This window comes from Protopterus annectens, chromosome 6.part0, assembly GCF_019279795.1.
Source record: "Protopterus annectens isolate FY-2018-M chromosome 6.part0, PAN1.0, whole genome shotgun sequence".
NCBI classification, from domain to species: Eukaryota; Metazoa; Chordata; order Ceratodontiformes; family Protopteridae; genus Protopterus; species Protopterus annectens.
This window is the reverse complement of record NC_056737.1, coordinates 1,955,355,824-1,955,376,723: the sequence shown is the minus strand read 5'-3', so window position 1 is coordinate 1,955,376,723 and position 20,900 is coordinate 1,955,355,824.

Genomic DNA, 20,900 nt, shown 5'->3' with positions numbered 1-20,900 from the left:
TGAAGTGGTCAGTGGTAATTATAGTCAAAGAGATGGACTCAATTCACCTACCTATTTAGTTATGCCATCTATGCAGCACAATATTAGCAGCCAGGTCCACGGGAGAATATTGAGTACAAGTGAGGCATGCAGCTTCTATGAAGGGATGACCTCAACAGTGTATTGCCAAGGAGGTGTGTCTGGTCAAATGACTTTCACATCCAACTGGAGATGTAATTGTTGCAACTGAAAATGTGTGTAAACCAATCTTTAATTAATTTACAATTGCACACACTCTTGCAGAGGTTATGCACTACTGTAGTTGAACTGCCAACTTATCTGCATACACATTTTAGAGTAGTGTAAGAAATTCAAGCAGCACAAGAGAAGTCTGATTCCTAAAGACAGAAATTTCACATTTATCAGGATGATCTCATCAATATGTCTCATAAAAGATGTTTCAGTAAAAAGCGGGACAAGGGATTTGTTTGCACATTGAAATGCATTCTTCTCTGTGAAAGTGGATACACCACCAAGCATTACACACACATACACACACACACACACACACACACACACACACACACACACACACACACACACACACACACACACACACATTATCCTGACTGCCAAATCTTCTACTTATCTAGGTGCACAATGTAGAGAGCATTTTATTAGATCTAAGCACCACATGAGAAGTCTGATACTTAATTGGGAGAGTGCACTTTTGTTAGGATGACCTCATCATTGTGTTTTGAAGAGGGTGCTTCAGAAAAAAAAGTGGGATAAGGGAGTTGCGTGAATAGTTAAATGTGCCCTTCTCAAGGGAAGTGGATATAGCACCAAGTATTAGCCACACTCATGCAGACACTCACACACACAAGTTTCCCAGGCTGAGCATCAATCCTCCTACCTATCTAGTTACACGATCTAGAGAGTACTGTATTAGTTGCAAGCACTACGGGAGAATTATGACCCTGAGAGGGATAAAGTGCTCTTTTGTTAAGATGAACTTATTAATGATGTTTCAGAGAGGATGTTTCAATAAATAGTGGCATAAGGCTGCTGTGTGCACATGTAAGTGCTAAAGCAATAGGCATTACACATACACACACAGAATTACCATGGTGAGCATCAAATTGTCTAACTGTCTAGTTAAACAGTTTAGAGAACAATGTATTTGTTGCAAGCACCACAGGCAAAGATTGACTTTAACAATGTGAAATAGCACATTTGTACTTCTTGTAAATCCATTGTTTGGAGCAGGTTCTACTGTGCAATACAGGTTGTACAACTAATGCATATGTGAGCACAGGACAATGTAATATCACTATGATTCTCACATGTAATTGCATTCTTATCTAGTAAAATTTGGATACTGTCATTCATGTACACTGTGTTGCTGTGAGGGACATTGATGTGTCTCACATTATGGGATGCCATAGACATCACTGTTGTAAACCAGTGGATTATCAATCAAGCTTTTCTACATCTTCATGTCTGGATCACCACACACTTTGATTGCCTCATGTTTGTACTCTATGTTAACAAGACAAAGATGCAATTCATACATAGAACATTGCACTGCAGAACAACGATGGATTATGTGAGAATAGGTTAACCAAACCTGTAATACAGCTGCATGTGTAAAGAGTATATAACAGACAGACTTTAAGTAAACAAATTAGCTGAGTTAACATCCTTCTGAAATTAAGATCACCTGTTGACAAAATTAATACAGGCATAAAAAAGTAATGGAAACTAAAGCAATAATTATGAGATTTTCTTTTTTTTTATTCTTTTAGCAAATTGCAGCAAAACTGAATTGTGCTGCTGATGGTAAAGTATTAGTGCACCAATAATTATATCTTATAATGTGGAACTTAGAATGGAAATAGCAGCCATATCTGTTGGTCTGTGTCAATCATGCAAAGATTACTACAAGACAGGTTTCACAATAGGGAACAGACATATTAATATAGCAGCAGGATAATGATGTGTTAAGGGAAGGTGTAGATAACATTTTCAGCCACAGGAATCAGACAAAACATTTTGAAACATTTTTTCATTCATCTGGATTTGAAGCTATAGAAGACTGCAAGAAAAATCTTTATACCTAACTATTATCTAAGCACACAGTGTATGAAGTCATGCATTTGATGGCTCACATTTGACGGCAAATTTTAGCAAAAATGAATGTATGTATTCATCTTCATCTTCATTAGCCTATTGACCACTGTAATCTGTATATACAACTGTTCAGCATGATGAAAAGTATATTTAACTGAATATACATAGATATGCATAGTGGCAGTAAGTACAATTGTGTAATGTGGTCAAATGCAGAGGTGGAAAAAACAATCCAGGAGGTAGAAGATACATTGACAAGTTTAAATGGAAGCAGGGACAAAGTAGTTTATGCCAGAAGAAGGATGATGATGGATCCTAATATTTAGCCAATAGGTAGACATTAAGTAGTGAAAAAAATAGTTTAACAAAAATAAATAACATTGGAAGATGTGGTCAACAGTCTATTAGGTACACTAAAATTGTTTATTGAGTGCTTTTGTCCTGTAATAGGACTTCATCAGCCAGTATCACTTAGATAAGGACTGGGTTAGAACTCTTGAAAGTAGTCAAAAACTCTGTCTATACATGGAAGCATTATGTCATTACACCACAAAGGTGTAACTATTGCAACTGAAGCTCAGTGAAAGCTTACTGAAGCAAAAGGGGTGAACAGAGAGAGAGAGAGAGAGAGAGAAAGACAGATGCAGAAGGCAATAGCATCAATACATTTTAGGGGAACATTTGTATGGTGTGGTACTCATATGAAATCATCATTAATTTGTCATGATCTGTATAATAAGTGCTTGCTAGAGGGTAAAATAAGGAGTAGGAGAGTGCTGCAAATGTGAAGACAGAAAAATGCAGATGTCTGCAGTTAAATATATGAAAGCAATATAAAATGTCATGAATTAATCCATTGATCTGCAGCTAGACTCAAACCCATAAAACAATGCAAACGCATCAGATGCAAAACAAGGCAATTGTCTCAGCAAGCCACATGGGAACTGTTACTTTATTACATCTAGCAACCTAAAAACTATTACATCAACTGTTTCATAGTACTGCCTTTAATCTGCCTTTACTCTGTATTCTCACAGACCAGCAGATTTAAGCAAATTTGCCTGAATGTAACCAGACCACTGCAGATTAAATTGAAATCTTCATCCTTTGCAACAAGGTTAAACATTGTTCACTGGCATTCAGCATTGCTGTGCTATGCCAACATCCATGACAATGCTGAGGACATAAAGTGAAGGATTTTCCATGGGCCATTAATGGCCATGTATGTTGTGTGTGAATCCATTTTATCTAGATTAAATGTGTAAAAAAAGGGTGGATAGGACAGTGGTGAAAATGGAATTCAAAAGCAGAGGGTAGGATAAAGGGGGAAAATACAGGAATTTGCAAGAGGGTCATGGGAGAACACTATAGTTATGCACTTCTTCATAACATAAATATACAATTATACATATAGTTTCCTAACTTTGGAGAGTGGCCACGCCAGTGATGATGACAATAACAGAATACTGCTGCATGGCCAATTGACTAAATCAAGTGTGTCTAGATTACACATAGGTGAAGTAGATAGTTATGTATGGGGTGTTGTTCTTTTTTTTTTGTCAGACAGATGTCCATTTATATTATTTTATGGCAGAGAGAAGAATTTTGGGAAAGGTGGTTAGGAATGAGGGGATCTATAAGTAGGGTAGGTTAGGAAGCATAACAGACATACAGGACATAAACGACAGACAGGGAATGTGATGGAGGCAAAAAGTTGGGGGACACCATTACTGGAGTTGAGTAGGTGGTATTGGAGGTATACTTATGTCCAGCTGGAGCGCAGTCAAAATCTAGTGATAATCATCAGAACTGTCATCACTCTCTTCTGCAGTAGCTCCCTAGGTCGGTGCCAGATGTAGCATCATCTTTACAATCTGATGCAGGACCTTTTAAACCCTGTCAATGCATGCACCAAAGCCCCTCTCCATGTTATCCTCCACCAGCCTTGTCACCTTCTACCTGGTGACAAAATCACCACCTCCACTGGTACTGCTCCTGGAGTGTACCACTGCACTAGTAGCTGGGCAAAGCTACCTGACACAGTTGCAGCAGGTGTGGCAGTGGTTATAGCGGAAACACTGACAGGTTGTGAGTCTGAGGTGCTGGTTGTCTGTGCTTCCATCTGTGGAGTTATGGCAAGCCAAGCTGCAGTGATTCGTCTACATCTCAGTAATGTTAGTCATTTATTTTTCTGCAGCAAGATATGCAAACAGCAGAATGTTAATAAATTATATAACCACCTCCCCTCAAAAAAAAACATAGAGAAAAGTTGGGAGACACAAAGCAGAGCTAATAAGATACATGGTCCATCATATTACTTTTTTAAATAAACTTTGTATGGCAATACATAAACAATTATGATCATTTATTGCTGTACACCTTTGCCACATTTATATATAATGGAATGATATTAATGTGTCATAGAATAAACAAATCTCACTGCTATGATATAACAAAGAGCAGCCTTTATTTCCATAGGATGGACAGGATTTATACACTCAAATGTAATGATTGCAATTACCATAATAGAACTGTTCCTGACAAATTATTGTTGTTACTATTTTATAAATACTTGTCCAGTAATAAAACATAATTGATGTGGCTGGTTATTGAATCCATAGGCATTTAATATGGTGTTCTTATTGCTTAATACAAGAGTTCTGGAGGAAGGATTGCATGCTTCAGATGAAGGTTAAGGTTTGCCTGCTCACGATGCTAGTAACTGATGCAATGAAAAAATATTTCTGCCTTGAATTTGGTCCTCGATCATACTTACCCTGTGCATCTCTGAGACAATTTATTTTCCCCTGGTGAACCTCATGGTTAACAGCTATTTCCTCTGCAGGTGTGAAGTGAAAAAAAATTAATATATATGAAAGCATAATGAGTACCTGCATTGACTGGCTAGATAATTAATGACATATCATAGGCAGGCCATAGGTCAGTACACTTACACAACCAAGGGGGATTAGCAATCCTAAATTCAGCCTCCCATTAGCTTAGAAGGTCCTGTGTGCACTTCTTAAGGTCACTTGAGTGGTAACAACATTGTTCCACAATGTGTGTTATGCCAGCTGCACTGGAGACAGCCTTGACTACGCTATTCCAAGCCTCAGCCTTATATTGAGACCTAGTATAATTCCCCTGCAACAGCTTACAACTGTAGCTCTTCACAAGGCGTGTCCGAAATATCTTGTACTCCTCAACACCCAACCTTTGTGCCCTAAATTTAGCACCACTCACTCTCTCACCAGCCATGTCTGCAAAAGTCAGGCTAACAAAATATGTTTTAATTGGCATTCATTCAGTTCAGATCTCATGGGTTGTGCACAGGCAATCACAGCCTTGCCATTTGCTTTTGCCCAACTGAAAGCAAATGGATTCCTTTGCAGATACATTGGTACTACTTACATTGCATAGACGTAAACATGTCAAATATGGCATCGAGCATTGCCATGTGTGATCCACAACCTGCTGACAAAGGTTGCAAATTTCAACAATGGGATGCTTAATGCATAGCTTTTAAGTCTTGTATATTTGAAGAAAAAAATGAGTAATTGTGATGCATTGTGATGTTGAGGCTTACAGAATGTTAAAACATTGTTCTGCCAGCTGTGATAAAGCATTCAAAAAATGAAAAATAGCTTATTAACTGATATTGCCATAAGACAATTAGCTTTCAAACATGGAAATTAGACATATACTAATTTCAGAATAGAGATACACTTCCGTGAGGCCTGCATGTGTGTGATTTTAATTAGTCCTTGAAATGCATTTCTATGTAAACGTCAATATTTTTGTCTGTAAATATATTTCATATGGATGTAGCTGAATGAGATGAACAGTACAGGTTGGTGTATGTTACATACATACTTCACAAGACATAACTGTCTTAAATACATAGTTGGGATATGTGAGGAGTCATGATGATTATAACAAATATATTGTACCAATCATACATACAGTATGTAAGTGAATTTTATAGTAAATGTCATCATTGTTATGAAGAGGAAATTGAACACATAGCTTGAGGTTATATGTGAAATATTAATGATATATAATAAATATAAAAGTTTACTTATGCAAGCATTACTGATAAATGTCTTGAAAGAAACATGTTTAACATTATCATTTTTCTTTTTTGTTATAGTCCTAATTAAAAGGTTGTAATAAATGAGATTTGTACACCCTTTGTTAGTGTATCCTTAAGCTGGATTTGAATCCTTAATCATCTGTGTTGTTTATCGATGATCATTGCAATTATAACTTGTTCAAAAGACATAGGTATGTGACAGGTGGAGTTTGTCCAGTCAGTACCGTCCAGAGTGCTGAGGAAAGTGCATTGTTGCCAGACATGTTTGCTCTGCGTATGGCAGCCTAAACTACATTTTTCACTTTTTCCTTAGGTAGCAAACCATGTTTGCGTGCTGCCAAGTGGAGAGCAAATGCAAATTTAAATGAAAAAAATATATGTTTATTGCAAATAATTGCAATGTGATCTCTAAAGATGATTTGAATGTGCCTTATTTCGCTCAATGCACTTCAGTTATACATTGTGCCAAAGAAAAAGTTACATGAAAGGTTTAATTTCTTCACTGATTATTATCCAAAGTGTTGCATGACATGTAGTACTGACAGGAGTGTTTGCACTGCATAAGGCATCATAAACTAAAATGTTCTCTTTTTCCTTAGATACTGAATGGTGTTTGTGTGCTACCAAGTGGAGAGCTAATGCAGATCAAAATAACAATAATACTAATAAAAAATACATTGCATATATAGTAAGTGCAATGTGCACTCAACACAAGATTTGAACAATACCACCTGTGACTTGTTTTACTTAATTCCATTTATACTTTGTGCAATAGAACTGGGCATCTGTCAGGTGCATTCTCCACAGTAAGGACTAACCAGGATGTGTAGGGTTGCACACTGATGCCAAGCATATTTGCTCTACATAAGGCAGCCTAATCTAAATGTTTCACTTTTTTCCTTAAGCACTGAAACCTTTTATAGAACTGCTGAGTGGGGAACAAATGGAAAAGGCATAGAGGAAAACATATGATAGAGAAAAAAAGCTGTCAGTAATTTAAATGCAATATGTAGGTCTATGTAGCAATGACCAGATCAAGAAGTGCATCCAAGTGACATATTCATCCTTCTCACATCTCATTTCAGCATCATAAATTTACTTTGTGGAACACATTATAGAACATGCAGTTAATGACAAATAATGGGAAAGTGAATACACAACAGCTCAAATGTTAGCAATACTGACAATGTCTGATTTTAGAACAACACAATAGTATCACAAAATCTGATTAAATATGTATTCAGACCATCAGTGTAAAATTATCATTTAAGGGGATTCAAACAATGCATCAGCTGTCCTTTTTGTCTACGCTTACTGTACTCATGCCTTGTGCCACAGAGAAAGTTACCTAGAAGGTATATTTTCTTCATGGAGTACTGTGCAGAGTACTGATGGCCAGGCAATGCAACTGGCCTGGTTTGCCCTATGTAGGGCACCCTAAAATAGATGTTTCACTTTTTTATTTAAGCCATGAAGGTTCATGTCAATGTTGCCAAGTAACACAGAAATGCAAAAGGCAATATTTATCAGAAGCATTCACACAATGTTTTTGGAATAACAACCTGAATAATCACAATGAATATCTAGCACTGAGAAGAGATACTACTATATTACACTGATACTTTCAGGCTTCTCACATCTCCTTGCTGCGTTAGTGATATCATGTATGTCTCACTATATCAGGATTTAGCTAATGCCATAGGAATCACAAAATGCTCAGAGAATCAACAAAGTGTTTTCATTGTTCACACAGTACACACAATAAATATTGACAACATTTCTAATAATTTATCTCTCTCACACTTTTAGTCAATACTGGCCTTACTTGATTTTTCAACATCAACACATCCATACATAAAAATTAGTGTCAATATTTAGTATGAACTTTCTCAGTAAAATGACTTATGAACAGGTTTCAAAACCTGCATCACCTGTACTGTTTCTATAAGTTCACCACATTTTTACAATATTCCACAAAGATAGCAGTGTGACAAGTTTAAAATTTTCACTCAGTACTGTCCAAACTGCTGAGGAAAATGCAACAATGCCAGTTTTAATTGCATCATTGATGGCAGTCAAAATAAAATGTGTCATTTTTTACCTTCGGCACTGAACTACTGTTTGCAGCTACTGGCCACTGGAGTGCAATTACAACCTGTGCATAAATGAGAAAGAAAAAAAGACAATTTTGAATCAAATACATTTCATACATTTAATCAACTTTGTTATCATGCATCAGGAACCTGTATGGATTTAAACCCCCACATAAGGAGAGTAAGAACAATCATTGAAGAGTATTTCTCATATTTTCCACAGATAAAAAAAATAAATATTTGTAAGTAGAAAAAGTGTTTAGATATACTGATACTATAGCATTGTATCAAGTCCCATTGAAAGTGCAACATAATAAAGTTATAACAAGTTGTCCTTTCTCATTTGACAGTAAACATCTGCATGATTGTGATATTACCAGTAGTTAGGATAACCATGCACTCACAGAATAGTAAACAAAGGCTGCAAACACTGCAGGTGTAGTCCTTTCATTCTTTATAGTGCCTCATTCCCGTAACTATGATTTCATCAAAGGAATTATCTACTTTGTATATGAACAATTCTTACTTAAAGACAATAACTGTGGTCATTAAGGGCCCCATTTCAGTGTTATAAATGCTGCTGCCCAAAATCAGTCAATGTATTTTCAGACTTTTTGATAAGTCTGTTCTACCTGACACATTCTCAGAGAGTGTACTTCAAAGAGGTGAGACTCTGAAACCCTGATTGTTCCTGTAGTCTGAGTAATCATAGACACCAGCAGGCCAATAGCAGTTAATACTCCTCAGTGCTCATCCTTACAGTGCTAGAGCATGTGCATGTAATAATGTAGCTCTTTACACCATTTTTATATTCCCTATACTTAACACAGGTATTGTTATTCAAGAATGTTAATGATTTGACACCTCATTTATATGCTCAGAGTGCTCACAGGGCTGACTCTGCACTATGTAAAGGTAATAATTTAGCTAATGCCCTTGTATTATACTCTGGAGACTGCTTGGATCCAGAGAACTTGATACTGCTAAATAAACACAATTTTGGAGAATTATCTACTTTATATGCTGCTAAATCGTTAAGGTATTTTGTTATTTTTTAAGTAATATTTTTAATGTAACATTAAAAGGTGAATTGCACTGGCTGCTCAAAAGCATTTTTTTATCTCAATTTTTTTTCTTTATCCCTTTCTTTTGGCATAGCCATATCTGCATTACAAAAAGTATGCCACAGAATGCTGCATTACCTATATTTTTAGGTTGTATTTAATTGTTGTATGTATAGATATTGCAGATGAGTGTATTATAACTTTGTAGAAAGATCTGGCATACATACCTGTATTAACATAATGAAAACTGTGTTATATTTATGGATTTCTACTTGACTGACCTCCACAGCATTTTAATTACTGGTATGGGCAAATGAATTTTCGCCAAAAGTGAACTTGCATATAACCACTTTATTGAGCAAAAAAAAAAAGGTGTTGCACAAATAAAATGTCACAATATATAGATACAACCTGTTAAACTAAACTCTTTCGTCCTTTAGCTTTTATGTTCTGCCTTCTTCAGAACAATGTAAAATTCATTCAAAAGTACCTACCCTGTATGTTTTATAGGCTCGTAGGTAAGTACTAGGCTAGCTGGTCTTATAGGGCACGTTAAGCCTAGCCAATTTCCCTCAAAGGTGAGAGTCAAACCCTGTACCTTGTGCTTTTAAGGTAAACACCCTAATCGTTATGCAAGCCTTCCCATTATTAATGTAATTGATCACATTATTCACCTAGCCAATCATATCAATCATAATGGTTAAATTACAGAAAAACGAATAAAACTAGTACTAACTTACATAGCAGATAATCACAAAGGATAAAAACTCTTGCTGGTTTATAAACACATTTGCTACATTAAAAAATGTGTACAGTTGAGTAAAAATCAATTAGTGTATTTGTGTCATTGCCTCCTAAATTTCTAAAATACCAACATTTTCAACTCTCCAACAAAAGACATTTACAATTTTGCTACTAATAACATGAATAATGCTGCTTTTTGGCATTGTATACAGTGTGCAGGTTTTGTTAAATTTACATTTGCATTTCAGAAAAAGTCAAGTATGACCTGGAGGTGCATGGAGAAACAAAATTAAGTACAAGGAGCTTTTATAGCAACTTAGATTATTTACAGTAACCCCACCAAGTCTGAATGATTATATTTCTATAACATCTGTATTAAAACTTTGGAGTAGCTAAGTTATGACTTATCATTAATGGAGGTTGTGCTAACTAATGTCTTTTGTTGGAGAGTTGTACATTGTGATATTTTATATAGTATTTTTTTTTTACTTTCATACTCTTAATTTGTATCAAGTACATGGAGGCAACCATCTTTCCCTAAGGTAGGCTACAATCATGGAGCTTCAGTGAAGTAAAGAACTCAGAGGGTAACAACTACAACTGAACTATGGACTTGCCATTCCCATCACGCTACACTTTTCTTTCAGTGCAACACAAAGATTTCAACCTGAGGAATGAATGATCCATGTGACACTTGACTCAGAGATGTGATGAGTCTAACCTTTACCTTGAAATTTTATTTATTTGACATTTGTTGACCGGGATAGTCTGAATGAGCTATTGTTCTTTTTCAGCAGAGGCCACAGGAAAAATCTCCAGAATTTTACAAAAAAATTGAAAATGCTACAAAAATTGGAAAAGCTCAAGAATTATACATAGAAATCATGAATGCTACAATCACTAGTATTATACATAATCATACTAAAACAATAATTAATGAAATGGTACAATAACCGGAGTAGTACATCCATGTTAACTAATGACAATGTGAACTCTTAAGATATTTACAAGATAGTTTCCATTATATATGGAGAAGAAGAGTTGTTAGAGGAAATGTATTTAGTAAGACAGAGTATAAAGTAAGGTGATTGCATTGTGTATAAAGGGGTCTAAGTAAGTTTTTTTCATGTGGTTAATGGAATTTATGAGGATTATGATTTAGGGGTAACAGAGAAGGAAGCAAGCAAATTTTCCAGACAGGAAAACAGTTAGAAAGTAAGGATGAGACAGGGGAGACAGGAGAGATAAGTTCTAAAGGAAGATGAATGGTAGAGAGAAATGAAAGCTGGTTCACTCTGTGACTGGGAGCAAAAAGGCTGTAGACCCCTCACCCTGGCCAGTGCCATCTGAGATATCTAGGATAGTAAAACCTATAGAAACTTCCCAGCCAAGGTCGAGTTTTCACTGTGTAATACCTTAAACCCAGTTTAGTGGAGTCATGAAAGATACATGTAAAAGGCCCCTTAGGGACATACCAGCGTTTCAACTACACGGACCTTCCTTGCAGTTTCTTTTGAATGGTTTGTCTGTGGGACATTTTTACCCTTTGGTCTGGATATCTTGGATAAGGGATATTTTTTTCTGAGGTGCCCACTTGTAGTCTCTCAGGACAAATGAATGAGACACCTGATTGAATGTAATGGAACTAATGCAGTAGTTGTGCAAACCATGCAATAAAAAAAAAAAATTCCAGGAGTACTTGGTGAAGGTATATGCAAAACTTATTAGATGAGGAAGGACAGTTTACAAGTAGACCCTCCTGAGCTCCATGAAGGAAAGGTGACTCAGAGCATGACTGAGTAGGATTACTTTTCAGGATAAGGAGTCTGAGTATGAAAATAGAGAATCTGCAGGTGGTGCTACAAAAGGGGAAGCTCATCATTGCTGGTACCCCAGAAACCTAAACAATTGGCAAGATGGGATGCATCAACAAATGACATAAAAAGTGAATCACATATGGGGTCAGAGAAGAGGAACATAAACATAGCCAGGAAGCTGGTAGGATCAGAATTAACAGTTTTGGGAGATAACCTTAAGGAACAAGGGAGGGGGGCATCTGGTGGAGCTACACAGTATATCATACCTTAGATACCTCATAGGTGAGGGACAAGCACTTGAAAGAGAGAATAAAAACAGTGTTGCTGTGGTTTCGCTGCTGCCATTTTTCTGTTTTTCAACTGCTTGGAATAGTAACTGTATAAAGACAACTATGTAGGACTTTAAAGGTAGAAATTATATTGACATGAGGTAGGGTTAAAGATGAGTTGTGACACTTTGAACAAACTGAGGTAGTGAACAAGTTATGAGAATGGAATAGGGATAATAAACTCAGTGCAGTACATATTGGTTTGATGAAAATGTAAAGAAGCAAAAGTAGGCCGGAGGTGAAATGTTTATTCAGGAGAGAAGGCTAGCAATTAGGACAAAAGATAGGTCATTCAGTGGATAGGAAGAAAGGGATGAAGAGGTAGAAAAGGAACAGTACATGGAGGCTAGCAAAATGGCTACAAAGGCAATAAGGGCAATAAAGGTTTGAATACAATGAATGCTGGCAGATGAGGTGAGAAACATGAGCATGAGATTGTTTAGGTCTATAGCAGAGAAGGAAGACAGTAACAGACCTGACCAGGCTGGGCAAACATAGGAGGGTGATCAAAAAGTGCAGGGAAAAGCACAGATAATGAATGAGTGCTTTCATGCAGCCTTCACAAAGTATATCAAGGCAAGAGTACCATTCTAGTTTGAAAACAAAAGTAGAAAGAACAATGAACTGACTCAGGATGAAGCAGTAGGAAGTGGAAAATGAAATGACTGTCTTTAAAATAATGATACAACAAAGGGATCAGCTGATCCTATTCTCACAGTCCTCAGAAATCTGGCCAATGTGCTGGTTGACCCCCTCAAAGAGATATTCAATAGATCATGGGCCATCATTAATGCGCCTCAGTACTATAGGATGACAAGAGAGACTTTCCTATACAAAGGAATAATAAAAACAATGGTGGAAATGCAGGCCTATTGGCTTAACAGCAGTCTCATTGAGAATCATGGAAATCCTAAGAGGAAGGTTAGTTGTTTTTCCTGGAGGGCAATAATCTAAAGGACAGTAATACCTAAAGGAGCTGTCTGCAAACTTGATGCAGTTTTGTGACTGAGTTACAGATGAGTGTGACAGTGGAAGAGCATGAGACATAGCATACCTTCTCATTACTGAAAACTTTGACTCAGTGCCACATTGGAAGGACTACGAGTGAGACAAATACTAAACTATTAGACTGATGCTTACTCAGTGGGTAGGATAGAGAATGTGGTGAGAGAGATGATTTCAGCATTAAGGAAAGTGACTGGAGATGTATTATAGGGGTAAGTCATGGGTCCATCACTCTACAGTATGTATGTTTCAAACATATCTGACGGAAATGAAAACATAACAAACCTTTTCACCAATAACACCAAGACTGGAGCAGCAGTGGGTAATGGGAAATGAGATAACTGAGGTTCAGTCAGTCTAAAATAAGATACAATACTTTGGCTAACAGCAACCCTGGTGAGAAGTATCACCAAGGCGAGTAAAGACTTAGTGAGCAAAGCCTATGGCCAGAAAGGAAGCTTGGGCATCAGGTCACTCCTGGATTTGACTAGTGAGGTCAAAGTGAAATGGCACTGGCAACAGCAAATAGAATGCATGGGTATATTGTTAAGAGGTAAATTAAGAACTAAGAAGTAATGCCTCCACTTTACTGGACTCTGCTCAGCCACAGCTTCTGAACTTTGTGTAGCTGTGGAGGTCATACAAGAAAACAGACATTGGACTACTGGAAGAAATACAGCAAAAAGTCACCAGAATGCAGCAGGGGTGGACATGGACCATATGCTAAACATGATAATCGTCTCACCAGGAGAGACAGGTCAGACATGATACAGGTGCACGAGATCATATCAAGAAGATGTGAAAGAATCAATAGGAGGGATACAAACTCAAAATAGAAGAGAGAACGTAGACAGCAGCTTGGGGGTATTAGCTACTTCTTCACTTCTACAAGTATTTCTTCACAAAGAATAGTAGAAATGGAATCCACAAAGGTATTCATGAGTGTATATAAGAAGAAGAGAAAAGGATGGGGAATGTATGAATGTAGAGGAGAAATAGTGTTAAATATAATCTTCCCACTAGTTAGGATTGCTATTTTCTAATTTTATCGAGCAATTTCGGTACAATGTCATGAGTACAAGTGTTAGAAGAGGTGTAATAACAGATAGAGATGGATGTTAAGTTAAAGAAAAGGATAAGTTGATAAAAGTTCTAAAGTGTCTGGGGCAGTGAGGTGCTTATTGTGCACCATATGGGGTATAACTGGTAGATATAACATAAGAGTTCTTCAAAGAATAGTGGAAAGGTTAAGTGAAAGGATTTGCAGACAGATATATGTTCAAAATGTTGCAATGTAAGTTATGAAATGAATGGGTTCAAGGCTTCAGCTTGTCACATTATGGCTTTATATGTCTGAGAACAAAACATTTTAGTTATTTGCCTTTGATTGCTGGGAGGGTCCAACTTTGCAAAGTCCCTTTCCAGTGGATTCCCCGAGAGAGAAGGTCCACATTACATACACATTTACAGGCAATTAGCATGTGTTAATAATAAAAATCTACCACATAACACTGAGGTATATATAATTTAGCTGGTGATAAGTACAACATATATAGTATTTAAAGTATGCTAACATCACACATATGCATACCTCTCAACCCTTTAGTGCAAGAAATCTGGACAAAGCCTAAAATATTGGTGGGACAAAGGATCAAAAATAGGGACAAATTGTAAATAATACTCTTGTAAACTTACAAACATTGTTAGAATAATATAATTTGTGTTAGAGTGCATTTTCTGAAGGATATGAAGTCTGAAACTCAAATGCATGCCATTATTTAGTGACTTCTCATTATTTACTTACTTCAGCCCTTAGTAATCTTCCAGAAAACCACAAAATCTTTTGAAAAACAGTCCAAAAACATAAGGCAAAAATCTGGAAATTCTGAGGAAAATCTGGGCAGATCAGAGGTATGCACATATCAGAAGAACATTCAGCATTATTTTGCAGTTTGTATATGAACTCACATTGATATTTTAGTACACTGACAGCAGATTAGTGATATTCATATTTTATTCATGCATGTATTATCTTGAGACTTGTAAGCAGCAGACAACGTGTGAAGATTTTATTTTTTATTTTAGCAAATAAACAGTTCCAAGTCTAACCAAGTCTGGAGATGAGTATGAAAGGGGCTATTGGTTCTTGAGATGTTGCAATTTTGACCATTAGTAGAGCTCCTGCATGCTTCTATAGGGCTCTGCCTTGTCATTTCTATGGCCTGCTTATTTCAGCAGGGTAAGCAAACTTAGCACTTTCACTATAAATCATTTAATTACACCTCAGTTAAGAATGAACAAGCTGAGCACAACTGGTCAGGAATTCAACCCAATGAAAAACATTAAATATTGGCACTCTAATCTGGACATACCTATAGGGATATAAGCCTTCCCCATTCCTCAGATTTGTATATACCAACTGCATGATCACGCAAGGGAGAAGAAGGGGGAAATCTGCCAAAAGAATGGAATCCCTGCCAATGCACATTTAGAAGCACAGTGGTAGTGGTTGCCTATGGAAGATCAGGATCAGGGAGCTTGAACTCATCAGGTACCTCTTACATTCTGCACCCAGTGAGCTGTTATATGGTTATGTGGACTCCTTGGGATGCTGATTAATACAATATCCTTAGGAGGAGAAACTTTACACGTGTTCAGCTGAATGATTTCACTCATAAGTCATGATGCTTGCACTTTGAGATATCTAAAGTGCAAAAAACTAAGCAGGCATGTATGAGCTAAGCATCATAGGTTTGCAAAAGAGAAGTTGTCAACACAGAATAAGAAAAGAAATATAAAGGCCACTGATTATTGAAATTATTAGGTAACTTCTTTTCCCTCCTACCTTATCATCATCTCCGCCTTTCCATACCCATCTCCCCCCTCTCCCCATTTTTCCACTGCATGAAAGTGGCTTTGTTTTAATTTGTCCACTCCAATCATAAAGAAAGGATGCAAGCAATAACAGCTGTCAAATAGATTCATGGATAAAGAATTTAAGGGAACTTTGCTCCAAGATCCATGCTTTCTTTTGTCAATTTTTTTCAAAGGCATACTAAAGTATAATTCTAATGGAGGATAGCTAGAATACAAACAGAACTATATGCAAGTTGGTTTATATCTTGAGACACACAGTTAAAAAGTTGAAAAGAGCAAATCATTCTACTAATTATTTATATGAACGCTTCTGAATAAAAGAAATTCACTGAGAGAATCACGATTAAGATTAAGAAATTTAACTCAAAGAATACATGAGTGCTTTTATAAATATACTAGCAAATAAGCTCTGTTAAGGGAAGAGCAGTAACCTCAGTCCTTAGTGATAGTTAAATAAATAGACAGGTGTGCTGAATATGGCTTGGCATTTTTAGTACAGAGGGTAAAAGCAGATGAGGTTAAGAGCAGGCCATGATCAATATGAGGGATAAGAACATCTTTACTATACAATTACATAGCCTGAGGACATGGAATTACAAATATAGTTAGCTGAGGTTTGCTGTTTATAAATTGTAGCATGATTATTATCTAAATAAACAGAGACATACAGGATAGAATCAAGCCAAGCATTTTATGTCTGGACAGTGTCAGTGTTTAAGATGGATGGTCCGAGAACTGGATAGCGAAAGAAATGGGGGAGGAAGGGACAGGTCATAGTCTGGCAGCAGTGTAGAACAGACATGCCATTAGTCTTGAAATAAACCAGTTATAATGGACTTGAAGATAGTTTTCATCATACCAGATGTCAGAGGACAGCAAGGCAAATATGAACATAACTTAGTGATGAAGACATCAGTGGCTTTACTTCTAAAGTCTGGGAAAGAACTGTGTCATATCTGAGCCAGTTGATTATGAAGATTGTAGGAGTAGTAAGTTGTTTAGTTGTGTGCATGATATATCAAACAATAATCAGAAACTTGGATAGGAATAGGAAGATGAAGTAGTAAAGGGAAGGTGGGATGGGATCAGTCATCTGAAAATGTATAAACTTTAATTGAGCATGCCATTAACATTAAATTAGAAGTAGTACAGTTTAGAGCAACATAAGTATTGACAATTTTTCATGAAAATTACTTTAATTTTTTTGTATTTTCATGACTCTGACAAGATGATGAATGTAAATACCATTTTTGTTTTCCTTCTTCACTTAACATCACTCCTTCCTGTAAAGGCCCAGTCTGTATCTTATGGTAAGAAACATATGTAAGGCATTTCAGCTATTGATTGAAGTTCCTCAAGTTTCTAACTTTCACAAAGACTTAGGGCAAGATTCACGAAGGATTGCACGGAGTGTAAGAGATGTGTAACACTCCATGCAAGCCTCGCGATCCAGGAACAGCCCTAAACTCCGTGTAAGAGACCAGCTAAAACGTCTCTTACACGGACTGGGCATGGACATGCTAAATACCTCACTTGCAGCCAAAAGGTATGCAAATGAGGTATATTAGCGATCCACGAAGCAGAAACCAGCCCGTGTAAGAGACGTTTTAGCTGCAGAAATGTACTCAGTTGACAACTGAGTACGTTTCTGCAAATTCCACAATGAAGCCATGTCAGCTCCAAATAAAGGGTGCATATGTCTCAGGCAGCATGCCAATGGCCAAATATGTGGCCATTGGCAAGGTAAGCCGATGCAAAAATAATAAAAATATAATTTTTTTAAACCCAGCGCAGCCCTGCGCAAATGGGCTGCGCTGTATAAAACATAAAAACGAAGGTTATAAACCCACAAATGTGGGTTTCATGCAATACATGGAATGACAATGCAGGGACCAGCAGACCAAAAACAACATGGCCACCGTGTAGTGGTTGCTAAGGGGGGAAGCTGAGTCTAAGACATGTAACTAAGCATTAGTAGGCAATCTCATGTAAATGAGGGTTAGGATACTGAATCTCACAGTCACATAGCAAATGAGCACAGTCTGAGTAGTGTAAGAGATACATAAGAGGGAGGAATAGAGTAGGAGATAGGTGACATCACAGGGGGGAATGGTAGAAAGAAATGCAGTTCATTGGAGGTCAGTGTAACATGACAGATGACAGACACAGATCATGGAAAGAGGTGTGCCACAAGATAAGTCAGGGAAAGTCAAGAAATGGAAGGTGTACACTGTTACTTACACCAAAGTTTCTTGCTGGGTGTGCATGCGCACGTGTGCACGCCATGAAGCGCGAGTAGGGCAGTGTGCACGCGTGTAAGGCAGACTGAGCATGTGGGAGCGTGTTGGGAGATGTTTAACACTGTTTGCGCTGGTGTGCGCGTGTGTAGGGCAGGCTGAGCATGTTGGAGGCTGTTGGCAGACGTGTAACAGTGTTTGTGCGGGTGTGCACGCGTTTTAACCCGAATAAGTAGATTCTGAACCGTGTAAGCACATGTGCGCGCGTGTAAGCCACTGTGAGCGTGTTTCTGCTAGTATGCATGTTGCTCCCCCCTGAGGAAACAGAAAGGAAAAAGGAAGCAACAGAATTAGTAGGAAGCTAGCAGGGATAACTGCTGAAGCTAGCAGGTGAAAACAATTAGAAGCAGGCAATTACACAGGCAGAATAGTAGCCCAGCCCAGCACTTAAAACTCTGCAAACAGTAGTGCAGGATGTTTCTCTTAAGAGACACTGCAAGACAGGAGTAAGCTAATAGAAGTGAAAACTGAAAAAGCTTCACTCAGAGCAGAAATGTTAGGGGCTGCCATAGCTGTCATAATGAGACATAGGCAACTTGCTGAGGGTGGTGACAATGCAGATGGTGCCAGACAACCCACAGTGAGGAGACGGAGAAGAGTGTACAGGCCCAGGGTCACCTACCACGGGTTGCATGAGCTGGAGATAGTAGAGTGCTATAGAGTGGACAGAGAGCTCCTGCAGCAAATTGTTGAGCTGTGCAGGCCACGCCTCACACACAGAACCAACAAAGGGGAACCCATCCCAGTAGAAATCAAGGAATGTGTTGGCCTAAGAATACTAGCAACAGGTACATTCCAGAGACCAACTGGCGATATGATGGGGATATCACAGGCATCAGCCTCCAGGGTACTGCACCAGTTCCTGGATGCCATGTCAGCACATGTCGGTGATCATGTATATTTCCCCAATGCCCGTGAGGTATTGGCCAGCAATATGCGTCTCTTCCAGCAAATAGCGGAATACCCTGAGGTAGTGGGTGCAATAGACTGCACGCACATACGCATCAAAGCACCAGCTGGTGAGCGGGGTAGGGCCTACATTAACCGCAAGGGTTTCCCCTACATCAACTTCCAGGTCATGTGTGATGCCCAGGGCATAATAATGAATGTGTGTGCTGGCTGCCCTGGGAGTTACCATGATTCCCACATCTGGCATTTGACGCAGCTGTACCAGACATTTGCCAATGGGGACATCCCACACGGACACCTAGTGGGGGATGCAGGTTATGCACTAGAGCCGTGGCTGATGACACCCATCAGAAACGCACACACACCTGAACAGGAACGCCATAATGAGGCACATGCGCAAACACGTAATGTAATAGAGCGTGTGTTTGGGCTGCTCAAGTCACGGTTCCGGTGTCTGGACACATCTGGTGGAGCCTTGCAGTACACACCAACTACATGTACCCAAATTGTCATGGTATGTGCTATGCTACATAATATGATCTTGCAAAAACAGCTGCAGCAGGACCAGCATAGGGCTGGGCCAAACATCCCCCCACCATTGCCAAGGCCATCACAGGCAGAGCCTGACTCGGAGGAGGAACAACCTGAGCCTGCCCCAGTAGGCAGAAGGAGGCGTGCCCAGTATGCCCTGGCCTTGGCAAAGAGGCAACGCATAGCACATACACTGGCTCAGTAGGAACCCTGGGAATGATACCCTCTCTGACTCACTCAAATAATAACATGGATGCCTAAAATGACATGACCTGCTCAAAAACATGTACAGGAAGTGTAATATGTGCATCCGACAGAGGCAGCCCTGCAGCACCACCTGAGGCATGAATGCCATGTGTTATGTAATGTAACACCATGTACTATATGCACACCTGAGCACCCTGACTAACATCCACCCTCACCAAGCATGAAGCCACAAAATGACGATGGGATGATCAAGTGCAATAACTGGCTAAAGTAATGCAGTTAGTCAATGGGAAGCCAATGTGTTTCAGGCTGGGAAGACATGCGGAGCTAGGGGTGGTGTGCACCTATCATTCCATGCCCCATGGATACTGGCAAAGGCTGTCAGTACCCCTAGCATGCTCTGAATAGGTAAGTCTCAAAACACAAACCCACCTTCATAAGTACCACAAGGGATAGGAACCTAGATGTAATGCTACCCAGTGCCAGAAGTCTAAACAGCAAGATGTGTGCAGTGTAAACGCACACAGTATGGAGAATGTAGATATCAGTCCTGTAACAGAGAACTGGGTCAAGGCTCACATCAGCACCCTAACACTACCAGGTCACACCTCATACTGTGCTGTACAGCCGCAAAACATGGAACAAGCTACAAAAGGAGGGTGACTAGCAATAAATGTCAAGGATAACCACACCCCCATGTTGGTACCACAACAAGAAGCAGCATGGATTAGCCATGGTCAAATACCAATGGCTAAAACTGCCTCCCAGTATATAGCCTGCTGCAGACTACTGTCCTAATACCAGGAACTGCACCTGGCCTAT